The sequence below is a fragment of the Mytilus californianus genome, unplaced genomic scaffold (assembly GCF_021869535.1).
Source record: "Mytilus californianus isolate M0D057914Y unplaced genomic scaffold, xbMytCali1.0.p SCAF_5, whole genome shotgun sequence".
Taxonomy (NCBI): domain Eukaryota; kingdom Metazoa; phylum Mollusca; class Bivalvia; order Mytilida; family Mytilidae; genus Mytilus; species Mytilus californianus.
The window spans coordinates 21,853,895-21,869,104 of NW_026262701.1; positions in this window are offsets into that span (position 1 = coordinate 21,853,895).

The window sequence follows — 15,210 nt, forward strand, 5'->3', positions numbered from 1 at the left end:
TAAACAATAAACTTTTAGACAATGATGGTTCATTAGAAAAATCAGAGACATATATATGAAAAAATAATCGTATTGACTGTAAAAACAGAGAACTTAAATTAATCCTAAAAATAGAAATGTCAACATCTACCTAACGTTATACTGTAACGTATTTTTTATTGAGATCGAGACGATTCGGTCATTCTCAGATTTGGTAATGAATCCCGATTTTCTGTTCAATAGTTCTAATATCATATTTTATATAAGTTTTATAATTTAACTTTCTTCATTAGTCATTAACCATAAAAAAATATTTTCTGAAGAAAGTTTGATATAATATATATTCAGACTAGTCACGGTCAGGCTATCCAGCAATTCTTATCCTGCAGTTCTCTTTATAAAAAGCTATCCTGCAATTCGTCGTCCTGCAGTTGCGTTTGAAGAACTACTTGAGCGACAATTTAATTTTTTTCGAAATCATGGTTTTCAAATTATTATTTTTTTGTTCGAAAGATTACTATATCCCTTTAACAATCTTCTAACTTTATTTACATATTTCTAACTCATATTTAATTTACGCCTTTTTAACCAGCAATTTTAAAAGAAAACGCGTGTTGATAACGATTCAAACAAAGCATTACCTGTTAATATGACCAGGATGTGATTCGTATTAACGCATATTTAACCCACATTTGCGATTTTTAAACTCCCATTAACGACTAAAAAATGTAGAATTTTGATGTTAAATACTTTTCTCATCGAATACCGACAATACGACTTCTTTTTAAAACTTCATACTCACCTTTGTCATTTTGTAACTCACATCTACGTTTTTTTAACCAGCAATTTTCAATGAAAAATTGTGTTGACAACGATTCAAACAAAGCATTCTCTGTTAAGTCCAAGATATGATTCGTATTTACGCATGTTTAACCTAGATTTGCGATTTTTTAAACTTCAATTACTGACTAAAAAGTGTAGAATTTTGATGTAAAATTAATTTTCTCATGGAGTACCAACAATACAACTTCTTTTTAAAACTGTATGACTCACATTTGCCTTTTTGAAACTCTCATTTACGGTTTTTTAACCAGTGATTTTTTTTTAAAAATCGTGTTGACGATTCCGTTAAATTGCGATATATTTAGTCCATTTAGTTGTATTTACGCCTATATATAACACATTTGCAATTTTTCAACTCAACTTAAAAATATAGAATTTCTGTTTAAATAAATTTTCACGTATAATATCGACTATTAAACTTTTCTTCAGAACTCATTTTTGCGATTTCTTAACTAAATTTATATTTTTTAAAATCAATATTTGAATTCATCGCAACGTATACGTAGTATGACGAAAATACATTTTTTTTTCTTTCAAATTCTTTATTCACATTTGCCATTTTTGTAACTCATATTTACAACTTAAATGTATAAAATCAATATTAAACTTATCTTTATATCTATAACCTACAATAAAATTACTGTTTACATCAATACTCATATTTGTGACTTTTTTTTAAATTGTTACAAAATTGAGTAAAAAAAAAATTTGCAATTTTGACATTCATATTTGACCAGTAATAAACATGTAATATGTCTAATAAGCTATTTATCTTTGATACAGTATGATAATATCCAAATCCTGGCAAAACAATTCTTTTAAACGAAGCATTCTTAAAGGCCGAAAATTTCGGCTGTAACACGGAAAAAAGTCAAACTTGATAAAATACGCATTGGGGTCACCTACTTTCCAACCCATTGCCACGGCAGTTATGTATGGCTAAGGATTTTAGACTCTGCTCTAATAGATAGCTATTGGATAGAACTACAACGGGAGGGTAATAAATTTCTGGGGTAAGCATTCTTAAAGGCCGAAAATTTCGTCCGTAACACAGAAAAAAGTCAAATTTGATAAAATACGCATTGTGGTCAACCACTTTCCAACACATTGCATTGGCAGTTCTGCATGGCTAGGGATTATATACCTTGTCTTAATGAATAGCTATTGGAAAGTACTACAACGGGAGGGTAAAGAATTTCTGGGGTAAGCATTCTTAAAGGCCGAAAATTTCGTCCGTAACACAGAAAAAAAGTCAAATTTGATAAAATACGCATTGTGGTCACCCACTTTCCGACACATTGCCTCGGCAGTTCTGTATGGCTAGGGATTAAAGAATCTGCCCTATGGAATAGCTATTGGACAGTTCTACATCGGGAGGGTAAAAAGTTTCTGGGGTAAGCGTTATTAAAGGCCGAAAATTTGTACGTAACACGGGAAAAAAAGTCAAATTTGATAAAATACGCATTGGGGTCATCCACTTTCCAACCCATTGCCTCGGCAGTTATGTATGGCGAGAGATTAATGACTCTGCTCTGACAAATAACTATTGGAAAGTACTACAACGGGATGGTAAAGCATTTCTGGAGTAAGCATTCTTAAAGCCCGAAAATTTCGTCCGAAACATGGAAGTAAAGCCAAATTCGATAAAATACGCATTTGGGTCACACTTTTTCCAACCAATTGTCTTGGCAGTTCTATATGGCTAGGGATTATAATAGCTATTGGATAGTACTACAACGGGAAAGCAAAGAATATCTGGGGTAAGTATTCTTAAAGGCCGAAAATTTCGTCCGAAACATGAAAAAAAAACAAAATTCAATCAGATATGCATTTTGGTCACCCACTTTCCAACTAATTGTCTCGGCAGTTCTTTATGGAGAGGGATTATAGACTCTGCTTTAATGAATAGCTATTAGATAGTATTACAACGGGAAAGTACAGAATTTCTAGCATTCCAAAAGGCCGACAATTTCGTGCGAAACGTGAAAAAAGGAACATTGATTTCTATAAAATACGCATTGGGGTCACCTACTTTCCAACCAATTGTCTTGGCAGTTCTTCATGGCTAGGGAATAGAGACTCTGCTTCAATAGTTAGCTATAAGTAAGTACTACAACGTGAGAGTAAAGAATTTCTGGGGTAAGCCTTCTTAAAGGCCTTAAAAGTTGGTCCGAAAGATTGAAAAATGTCCTATGTAGTGTTATCTAATAATTTTTCGCAGCAAATATATTTTGCAGTCGGCCTTTTGTGTTAGTGTCTTTAGAGATGATGGGTCTATTTTTAGTATAAACCAATGTAAGCAAGCAAAGATATAACCCTCAGTGCGTATTTTGTAGAATTTGAAATTCTTTACTATCCCGATGTAGTACTATCTAATAGTTATTCGTTAAAGCAGAGTCACTAATCCATTGCCATAAAGAAATACCGAGACAATTGGTTGGAAGGTTGGTGACCCCAGTGCGTATTTTATAAAATTTGGCTTTTTTTCCATGTTTCGGACGAAATTTTAGTCGTTTAAAAAGGCTTACCCCAGAAATTCTTTACTATCCCAATGCAGTACTATCTAATAGCTATATTCATTAAAGCAAAGTCTCTAATTCCTAGCCATAAAAAACTACCGAGACAAGTGGTTGGAAAGTTGGTGACCCCAGTGCGTATTTTATAGAATTTGGCTTTTTTTCCGTTTCGGACGACATTTTCGGACATTAAGAAGGATTACCTAAGAAATTCTTTATTATCATGATGTAGTACTATTTAATAGCTATTCATTAAAGCAGAGTCTCTAATCCCTTGCTATAAAGAACTCGTGAGACAATTGGTTGGAAAGTGGGTGACCTCAGTGCGTATTTTATAAAGTTTTTACATGTTTTGGACGAAATTTGTCGTTCATAAGAATTTTATAGCAGAATTCGAATACTATCATACTGTATTATAGATAAATAGTTTTTTAGACATCTTAAATGTGAATAACTGGTCAAGTATGAATTTCAAAGTTGAAAATTTGTGTTTTGACTTAATATTGTGAGTTGTTATATCGTTTACAATTTTCAACAGGTCACAACTATGAGTTTTGATGTACTTAGTAAACAAAAATTTTTTTTGTCGGCAATAGATGGAAAGACAAGTTAAGCATCGATTTTATACATTCAAGTCGTAAATATGGGTTACAAAATTGCAAATGTGAATTAAATAGTTCAAAGAAAAAGAAAATATTTTCGTCATTTTATTTTGAGCTGAATTCAAATGTTGATTTTTTTATCATTATTTTAGTCGGAAATATGAGTCAGGAAATTGTAAAATAAGTTCTGAAGTTGTATTAAAAAGTTAAAGAGTCGGTTTTACATGTGAAAATATGGGATAGATAGACGTTAATACGAATAATAGCATGGTCTGAATATATCGTAACAGTTGGAATGGTAAACACGATTTTTCCTCTAAAGTAACTGGTTAAAGAACCGTAAATATGAGTAACAAAATGGCAAATGTGAGTTATGAAATGTTAAATAGTATTTGTATTGTCGGTATTCCATAAGACATCAAAATTATACATTTTTAAACTTTAATGTGAGTTTAAAAAATCGCAAATGTGAGTTAAACATGCATAAATACGAATCACATCCGGGACTTCACAGATAACTCTTTGTTTGAATCGTGATGATTTTTTTAATTGTAAATGCTTGTTATAAAACCGTAAATATGAGTTAGAAATCTGTAAACTAAAGTTAGAAATTTGTGAATGGGATATAAAAATCTTTATTATATACTTAGTAGTAAATACAGATAAATTGTATGTGTAATACAATCATTGGCAAGCGTGCTGTATCAGCCACCCGTGATGATATCGATATCAGCACGATTAAAAGGCTTTATCACACCTTTAATCTGTATGACGTCACGTCATCGATTGCAGTCACTGTTGCGAAGGCTTTATCATACCCCTAATCTGTATGACGTCATGTCAAACCTATAATCTGTATGACGTCATTTCAAACCTGCTAACCCGTATGACGTCATGTCACATAAAAACATCTACGTGAGGTATATGTATATAATAAAGTGTATATGATATGGCTTTTTTCAATATCACACACCGTATCAGAGCTCTTGGGATTATATTGGTGTCTCGGGTTGATACGGATGTGATATTGAAAAAGCCATATGATATTCTCTATTTATGTTTATTTTTATTTATTTTTTTCAAATAAAAAAAGTCAAATCCAAGATTTTGAAAAAAATAAAATTGTCACTCAAGTAGTTTTTCAAACGCAATAGACTAATTTCATATTACAAACATATAATCGGTGTAATTTGAGGGGAAAGTTTATCGTTTTCCGATGATTTTGTAGTGGAAAAAAAATGTTAAGCAGGTAATTTTCCCCAAAAATTGTACCGATTGAACGTTTGGTTTTACTTTTTTAGCTTGCTCTTACCTGACTTGGTACCATGATGTCCAAGGTAACCAGTCGACAAATTATATAATCCGGAGTCAAAAGTCGGTAATATGAAAATAGTCTATTACAGGATGACGAATTGCAGTATAGCCTTTTCGCAAGAGAATTGTAGGATGAGAATTGCTGGATAGATTATCACTAACTCAGATCATTGATTGATGACTTTCTATAAAGTTTTCAAGAACAGGACAGTCTACGACAAAAGAGACGATTTTTCATTCCCTATTGTTAATTTTCCTTTTTAAGACGGCGATGTGCCTTTGGCTCCATCATACGGTGTTATATCCCAACTCGTTCGGTATGCCCGTGTGTGTAGTGATGTCATAGATTTTAACGAACGTAATCAATGCATCACTGGTAAATTATTAAGTCAGGGATTTCGTTATCATAAATTACTTGAAACTTTTACTAAATTCTTTCATAGATACAAAGATTTGATCATTAAATTTGGCTGTACCTGTAGAAAACTTATTAAAAATGGTATTTCACATCCTAAATTTTACGGTAATATTGTACTTAAAGCGCGGAAATCACTATGTGATCCGTGTAAACTCATCGAACCTTTAAACAAACTTAATTATTAGTAAGGGTTATCGTACCAATGTTGTAATTAGATCTCTGAATATAGTTTACATTGGCACTAATATCGATTTTGTCACTAGCAAGTTAAAACATAACTAAATTTGTATTTTCTTTTCAAACAGGATGTATAGAGACACACACACGTTCATTTTTATCTATAAAGAAGTCACTCCTAACTATCCTACTACCTGTCGATACATTTATTTTTGGCATTGCACAAGTCATGTCTTCTTTGACTGTTCATGACGTTAAAATACTAAATCCCTGGGATGTGTTTTAGTTGATTTCAGTCTCTGATGCATGATTTTTTATTATTAATTGTTTTGGCTTTTAACTAGATGTCAGTAACTGCGAGTACTCTCAAATCGTACTTTCTTTTTAATTTGACCTGTTGATACTATTTGTAATGATTTTTTGTTATTTAATGTTAACATGGATCTTGTCTATATACCAGCTTTGATTATTTGGTATTACTACAAATTTTCACTTCTTCGTACTATGAACATCAAAATTATTTCATTTCTCCTTAAATACTGTACAGGAAGTTTTATGTAGCACTTATTGTATAGGTTTATTGTTGATATGCACCCCATATGTACCAAGTGTTAAATTAGTTTTATTGATGTTAAAGAAATTTCTTGGTATTCCTAAACGGAAGACTTTATACACACAGAAGAAGAAGTATAATTAACAACAAAATTATTTTCATTTTCCTGTGTATAATATGACGCAGGTTTTTTTCTAAAGTGATGATTTTCTAAATATTTTTTAACATTTCACAGTGGTATCATACTTTAATTTTGTTTAGACCTGTTTATTTACTTTTGACCTTAATTATTTATCCCTTATAATTTTTATTAACTATGTATTTGCATTTAGGTATCACATATCAAATTTATTCGTTCATTGTGTGTTAATTTACGTTTTTTGATTGAGTTAAGCCTTCCAATTGATATTTTATAGTGTGTCTTTCTATGTTGTGATGTTATACTATTGTTTCAGAAAAGGGAGAAGGTTTGGTACCATTAAAACGTTTAATCCCGATGCAAATGTTTGCACCTGTCCTAAGTCAGGAATCTGATGTACAGTAGTTGTCGTCTGTTTATGTAGTTCATACTTGTTTCTCGTTTCTCGTTTTTATATAAATTAGACCGTTGGTTTTCCCGTTTGAATGGTTTTACACTAGTAATTTTTGGGGCCCTTTATGGCTTGCTGTTCAGTGTGAGCCAATGCTCCGTGTTGAAGGCCATACCTTGACCTATAATGGTTTACTTTTATAAATTGTTACTTGGATGGAGAGTTGTCTCGTTGGCACTCCTATATCTATCTAACTAAAAATGACTTTCATCTTCCTTACATAAGTTACATTTTCTGTCTATAACATGTTTAATTTCTAAACTTAGGTATCTACCCCTTTCTATATTCAGATTATGATCAAGAAGTCTGAATTTTCCAAAAAAAATAATTGGCTTTGACTCTAGATTAAGGAAACTATAAACCTGTAAGTATATTGCCCATGATTTCAAAAAATTTTGAGAGGTCTATAGAAACTCAACTTGTTAAATATTTTAACTTTCTGTCAGCTTTTCGAAAAGGAAACGGATGTCAAACAGCTTTATTAAGAATAATTGAAGATTGGAAAAAGGCTTTAGATCAGAATAAATATGTAGCGGCTATATTAAAAGACTTTTTCAAGGCTTTTGATTAAATGGATGCCACACTGAGGGTCTATATTGGGGCCCACATTATTTAATATTTTTTTAAATGACATTTTCTATTTTATTCATAAAAGTGAACTCTATAATCATGCAGATGACAACATCCTTTTATACGCAGATAATGATTTAGATAAATTAATTAATACTCTAGAAGATGAAAGCTAAATTTTGATTAATTGGTTCTCAATAAATAAAACGAAAGCTAATACAGAAAAATGTCAAGCGATAGCTGTAGGTAAAAAAAAGACAAAAACTTTAAATCTAATTTAGAAGGTATTGAAATAGAACGTGAAAATGAGGTTAAAATTTTAGGAGTAACAATAGATTTCAAACTAAATTTGTAATGAACATGTCTCTACATAAAGTAGTAGAAAAAGGCCGATTCTGCGGCACTTTCATTTTCAAGGTAAAATCTAGCATAAATCCAACTCTAGATTTTTACAATGTAAACGGACCAACATCCCAATTAGTCTTAGGGTAAATACAAATACTGTGGATACACTATTATTCGTTGGATACCAATTTTCATGCATTTCGTTGGTATAGGTAAACCACGAAATTAAATTTTCAAAGAATGACAAATTTTTTATAGATATATAGGCTTGTATGCAAAACTTCGACAAAACCACGAAATTAAATATTCACAAACATGTAAGGTTTCCTCAATCCACGAAGATTGATCCCAACGAAAATAAGTGAATCCACAGTGTGTCTTTTACACAAAACCCAAACACCTTAGAAGGTAGCATCCCTCCATTTGATAAAAATAAAGGATGGCATCCAATAGTATGAAAATGGACAAGTTCAAAGATTTCTTTTTTGAGATGGAAATGGAAGATAGCACCCCAACTCCACAAAAGCAGCAGTGTTGTAGCAACCCCAAAATGGAAGATATGGACAAAAGGACCCAAATGTGTCAACACTGTGATACGGAGGTGCGTCAAAATATTGAGAATGATACTGCTGAAGAACCAAAAACTTGCGGCGCTCCGCTGAACAGGAAGAAGGGTCAGTTCTGCAAGAGTAAACAGGGAAAAGATGGGCTTTGTTGGAGACACAGTAAAGAACCACGCCAGCAGGAGGATGAGGATACCCCAGTTGGAGGGAAGATCGTGGTGAAAGAGACCATGAAGGAGCTCCGACAAACCGCGAAGAAGGAAGGTCTGAAAGGGTATAGCAGGCTCTCCAAGGGGAAATTGGTGAAGTTAATCGAGGACAAAACCGCCCATAAATGTACCCGCGAAGAGGTCTTTACCAAGAAGGAGCTGAGGACCATCTCCAAAAGACGTGGTATCACCAAGTACTCCCGACTAGTGAGAGCTGACCTGGTCGAACTGGTGAAGAAGGACATTGAAAATGCACCCGTTGAAGAGGAAATCAAAATTGTCGACCGACGCGGTGCATTGAAAGGTGTATTTGGCACAGTCACCATTGAACCACTCAAGCAGCATGATTTAGAGACGTTTTTCCAGGTAAGTATCAACACCATCACAAGCACAATCGAAGATGCCCTCTTCCAAAAGAAGGGATTGAAGGTACAGCTAGTGGTGAGATTGGAATTGGTCAGAACGAACCCCGCGACCGGAGAGAACACATACGCCACCCCCACCTTCAGATCATTTGTGGTAACAATCACCGAATCAACGGACCTGGACTTCGAGATTGCGGTTATGGTGGAGAAGATCAAGGAGAGTATGGCAAACTACATGCGTTAGGGAAGCGGGTTGATATTTGATCACATCGAGCAACTTGAAATCCACCTGGACAAATTTAAACCACTCGCCGGCAGCTCTTACATACCACTCCCATCAGAGCTTGCCAGGAGGAAAGCGATTATCAATGTGCAAAACAAGGATGATCAATGCTTTCGCTGGGCTATTCTCTCAGTCCTACATCACGAGGAAGTGGGCAAAAATTTCACCAAGCGGGTAGGTCAGTACAAGAAGTGGGAAAACGAGCTCAAGTTCGACGGCATTGAGTTCCCGGTTTTCCTCAAGGCGATCGACAAATTCGAGACCCGGAATGCGAACCTCAACATCAACGTCTTCGGCTTTGATGGCGTGAAGAAAGGCGAAGATGAAGAGGAGGATCTCCAACTATATCCCCTGAGAATATCGAAGAACACCGGCGCGCAACATGTAGACCTTCTGTTCCTGACCGACACCGACAAACAGCACTACTGCTGGATCAAGAGCATATCACGACTCTTGAGCTTGCAAGTCACAGAGCATGGTCATGAGCTCTTCTTCTGTCGCAGGTGTCTGTGCCACTTTTCCAGACAGGACATCTTGGACGAGCACATGGAATACTGCAGCCAGAAGAAGGCGGTCAGAATCGAGATGCCGGGAGAAGGTATCTCCGTTGGCTTCCATAACCACAAACGTCAGATGAGGGTTCCATTCATCATCTACGCAGACTTCGAGTGCTTTACGGAAAGATGGACACCTGTCAGCCCAATTCATCGAGAGCCTACACGAAGGCGTATCAGCTACACCGGCCATCAGGGTTCTGCTACCGTGTGAAATACGTCCACGGCGACTACAAAGATTCAGTCGTCTACTGTTGGGAGGATGCGGTCAAGCACTACGTCGAATGTATGGAGAAGGAAGTTCGGGAAATCGGTAAAATCTATGGTAAAGAGCTTACGATGGTGATGACCGACACCGACAAGAAGAGTTTTACAGCGAGCACACACTGTCACTTTTGCGACGAGGCATTGGATATGGACAAGGTTCGCGACTACGATCACCTCACGGGTAAGTATCGTGGTGCAGCACACAGTAAGTGCAACCTAGCATTCAAACTTCCCAACTTTGTTCCCATCGTGTTTCATAATTTCAGCAAGTATGACGCCCATCTGTTCGTGAAGGAATTGGGATTTGGGAAAGGGAAGATCAACTGCATCCCAAGCACGGACGAAACATACATCAGCTTCTCAAAGAAGGTGGATAAGACCCTGGAGATGAGGTTCATCGACTCGTGCAGGTTAATGCCCAACTCCCTGGAAACCTTGGCGGGAAATCTTACGACGGCAAGTTCAAGGCAACACAAATGCTTCGGCAAACGCTCAGAACTGATGATCAGGAAGGGAGTGTACCCCTACGATTACATGGATGGACCTATCAAGCTGGAGGAAACACAACTACCACCCAAGAAGGAGTTCTTCAGCAAACTCAACAACACAGATATCACCCACGATGACTATGAGCACGCCCAGCAGGTGTTCAAGGAATTCGGCTGCCAGACGATGTGGGACTATCACAATCTCTACCTGGAAAGTGATGTGGCCATACTGGAGGATATACGTATGTTAAACTACAAGCTCGATCCCGCACACTACTTCACAGCCCCCGGACTCGTTTACGACGCGGCGCTAAAATTCACCAGGGTCCGACTGGAAATCCTCTCAGACCCAGACATGCTGATGATATTTGAGACAGGGGAGGCGTGGCTATGATCTCCCATCGATATGGAAAGGCCAACAATCCATACATGACCAACTATGATGCGGCGCAACCCATCAAGTACCTGGCCTACCTGGACGCCAACAACTTGTACGGCTGGGCCATGGCAGAACTCTTACCCACGGGAGATTTTGAAAGAATGAAGCTGGAGGAGATCGACCAAATCCTAGACTACCCAGACTATCACGAGAATGGGGCTATGGTGGAATGTGACTTAGAGTATCCCCAAGAGCTCCACGATAATCACAACGACTACCCTCTGGCGCCGGAAAATGTGGAGATCGAGAAGGTGCACACACTGACACCTCATCTGAACAAGCGCGTCAAGTAAACCCTCCACCATCGAAACCTCAAGATGTACATGGCGCGGGGGATGAAGCTCACCAAGGTCCATCGCATCATTGGATTCAGACAATCAGCATGGCTCAAACCGTACAACGACAAAAACAACAGACTCAGGGCCGTGGCCAAGAACGACGCCGAAAAGGATTTCTTCAAGCTGATGAATAACTCACTGTTTGGCAAAACCATGGAGAACATCCGCAAGAGGATCGATGTCCGACTGGTCACCACCGAGAAACAAGCACTGAAGCTTGTAGCCAAACCCAACTTCGATCGAAGGGTTGTGTTTCACGAGAACCTTGCAGCCGTCCACACGAAGAGGACCAAGCTCAAGTTCGACAAACCCATCTACATGGGGGCGTGCATTCTGGACATCTCAAAAAATTAAAGATCCTGATGTACGACTTCCACTACGATTTCATGCGGAAGACGTACGTTGAAAACGCGCGCCTACTATTCACAGACACTGACAGTTTGGCCTATGAGATCACAACAGCTGATTTCTACAAGGACATCACCCCCCACACCCAGGAGAAATTTGACACCTCAAACTACCCGGCCGGTCACCCCTCTGGAATTCCAGTCGGTGTGAACAAGAAGGTGATTGGTATGTTCAAGGACGAGTGTGGTGGTAAGAGTATGACTGAATTTGTGGGACTCCGACCCAAGTTATACTCTTACAAGATGGATAATGGTGGCACCACCAAGAGAGCAAAAGGGGCCAAGAGGAATGTGATTGAACGCAACATCACATTCGACGAGTATAAGAGATGTCTAGACACCCAGCAAGAGATTCACAAGTCAATGAATATTTTCCGAAGTTACCGCCATCAGATCTACACCCAGAAAATTTACAAAGTCGCTCTCTCGGCCAAAGATACCAAGCGACACATTCTCCCCGATGGAATTAGCACCCTTGCTCACGGACATTATAAAATCCAAGCCTCTGTCGAATAAGGAATTGGAGAGAGCCGTCACAGCCCTAAGAATCCCAAGTTTCAGAGGGGTGTTTATGCGAGATACCCTACCACCCAGCCCGCGATGCATCGAATGTGGAATCTTGAATCACGATAGCTGGGAGGGTCATGGAACGCATTGGACTTGGTGGTATAAACGTGGACCGGTAAAGTATTACTTTAACTCTTATGGATTGCCACCACTTGCAGAGATGGTGAACTACTTACTTATCTCATGCAAGAAAAGGTCCGGTGAAGTTGTGTCCGGGCAGATGCATTTCCATGGGTAATCGGTTGATAAGCTTGTTCATGAACCCTGCACCGGTTGTAGCAACAAACTGAGACTTCTTGGCACCGCACACCTTGCAGTTGCCAACCTTTCTCCGTCGCCCGTAGCTGGTCATTACCTCGCTTGGTTTAACTGTGTCCGTCTTCCTACGACATTTCACGCAGAAGATCATCGCTATTTTATTTAAATAAATGAACGTCGAAGACATTTACTACAGTGCCAACGCCTCCAAGAGGAGCAATCACTACCTCCTACCGCAGCGGTCGATCAGAGGGTTGATCATTGGGAAGTCGGACTGTGATAAGACAACGCTGTTGAACAACCTACTTCTGCGCGATGGATGGCTCGACTACGATCGATTGTACGTCTTTGGAAAATCGCTTCACCAGCCCATCTACCAGCTGTTGCAGCAAGCGCTGGGAAAAGGCTTCCCTAAGGAAGATATCCGAGACCTTCTAGAGTGCAAGGGCAAGTCCCCCTACTCGTTGATCGATGTGGTCAACGCCTTACCACCACCACGACACCCGAGTGGTATCGACACTTCTTTCTTCGAGCAAGGGAGCGATGTACCAGACCCCCGGGAACTCGACCCCAGCCACAAGAACCTCATGGTGTTCGACGATTTGATGCTGAGCAAACAGAACACGTGTGAAGACTACAACGTGCGCGGTCGCCACAACAACGTCGATTGTTTCTATCTGTGCCAGAACTACTTCAAACTGCCCCGCCAGTCGATCCCGGAGAATGCCAACTTCCTTTGCCTCTTCCAGCAGGACGCTAAGAATCTCGAACACATCCAACGCGATCACTGCAACGATCTCACCATTGAACAGTTCAACGCTCTGTGTAAGCATTGCTGGTCCCAACCCTATGGATTTGTAACCATCGATCTCACGAGCCCCAAGTCAGTAGGGAAATACCGATGCAAATTAGATGAGTTCTATGAGGTATAAGATAAAGAATGGATCAGTTCGAAGATTTCTTCCGGGAACTGGAGTATGAAGAATATCTGGACACAGAGGAACCCCAGCCCTGCAAGTTTGAATGGCCCTGCAAATGTAAGTTTGAGTGGGATCCAGTCGAACATAGGAGAATATGTTGGAAATGCGGTCGCGCGATCCCCCGCCCGATCGATAGCGGTGGAGGTGATTTCGACGCATGGAACTCTGGCCGCCAGTATGGTAAGGTGGAGCGCTTTCCTCAACCCCAATGCCCTGCCAAGACGATTCGAGGCCACCAGTGCACACACCCATGCCAATCGCGTAAAGACCTATGCTTCAGACACTTGAATCTTTCGAAGAAAAGGGATCCGTATCAGCTGTGTAATACCTTCATGTGTAATTCATCGCTTAGGGGCGTTCACACTAACGCTTAGGGGCGTTCACACCAACTCTTAGGGGCGTTCACACCAACGCTTTGGGGCTTTCAACAGCGTTCGATCCTATAAATAAATGACGTTTAACAAGATTACCGACCTAAGCAGCATGAGGCGCTTGCCAGAGAATTGCAAGACACCAAGCGGAAGGTTCAAGCCAGTAATATGCAACATCGTCTCGACAAGATTGGACTCAGCCGAGACCTTTCCAAGGTGTTCAAGCCTGTGGTTGAGGCTCAGCGAGAGGCAGCTTCAAAGATCACCAAAACGATTGCAGACCTTTCTGCAGCAGTGCCAGCCCTCCCTCCTCCACCACCTGAGTTTGCCGACCCACTACCCATCGCACCACCTACAGACACCGTACTCTGACCCAGAACACAGCAGTATTTGCAGCTCAGTATGACACCTTTTGCCGACCACACATTTGGATTGCGATCTGAAGACGATGGTATCTTCATCGGAAGATCATCAGTTACTTTTGACGGTGATGATATTTTCGTGGATGGTGTAAGGTACAAAGGAACCCTTGGCCTCTGGGAACTCATGGTGAAATAGAAACCAGAATCGTTCGAACCCGACGACCTTGATGACTATGAAGAGATCCTGAAAAGTTCCGATGCCATGTATCAAGGCTATTCCACCCTCTCGAGAACCGCGAAGGCGAACCAGAGTTACAAGTTGAATGGAATCGTGTCCCACATCTACAAGAAGGATAAGTTTGGCAGTGGGCTGCAAACCGTGTTTCTTCCTTCCAACTTCAAGCAGCTTCTCGATCGCTTGGATCTGTGTGCCGCGTAAACGTAGTAAAACCCCTCTACAGTCTAGAGTTCAACGCAAGAAGCCAGAGCAAGTTCTGTTGAACAATCTAATCTCCAACTCTGGTATCAAAACCATCCACGACTTCGTCCAACGCTATAAATAAATACATTATGTCTGACAAAATTACAATCACCGAAGGGTTGACCCTCGACAAAAGTCTCCAGGAATTTCAGGTTCGAGAATACGAACCACAAGCTGGTGCCCAGCTGAACAATGCCGGTGCTGAAATCCGAATCAACATCGAAACCCAGGATTTGTTTCTACACCCCGCCGAGAGGTGGAAGGTCGACTTCTCAAGAATGATAACCCAGCATATTCCAATGTCAATCTTGTGTCGCTCGCCCATAATGGTATCATGTATCTCTTCAAGAGCATCAATTACAGGCTTTCCG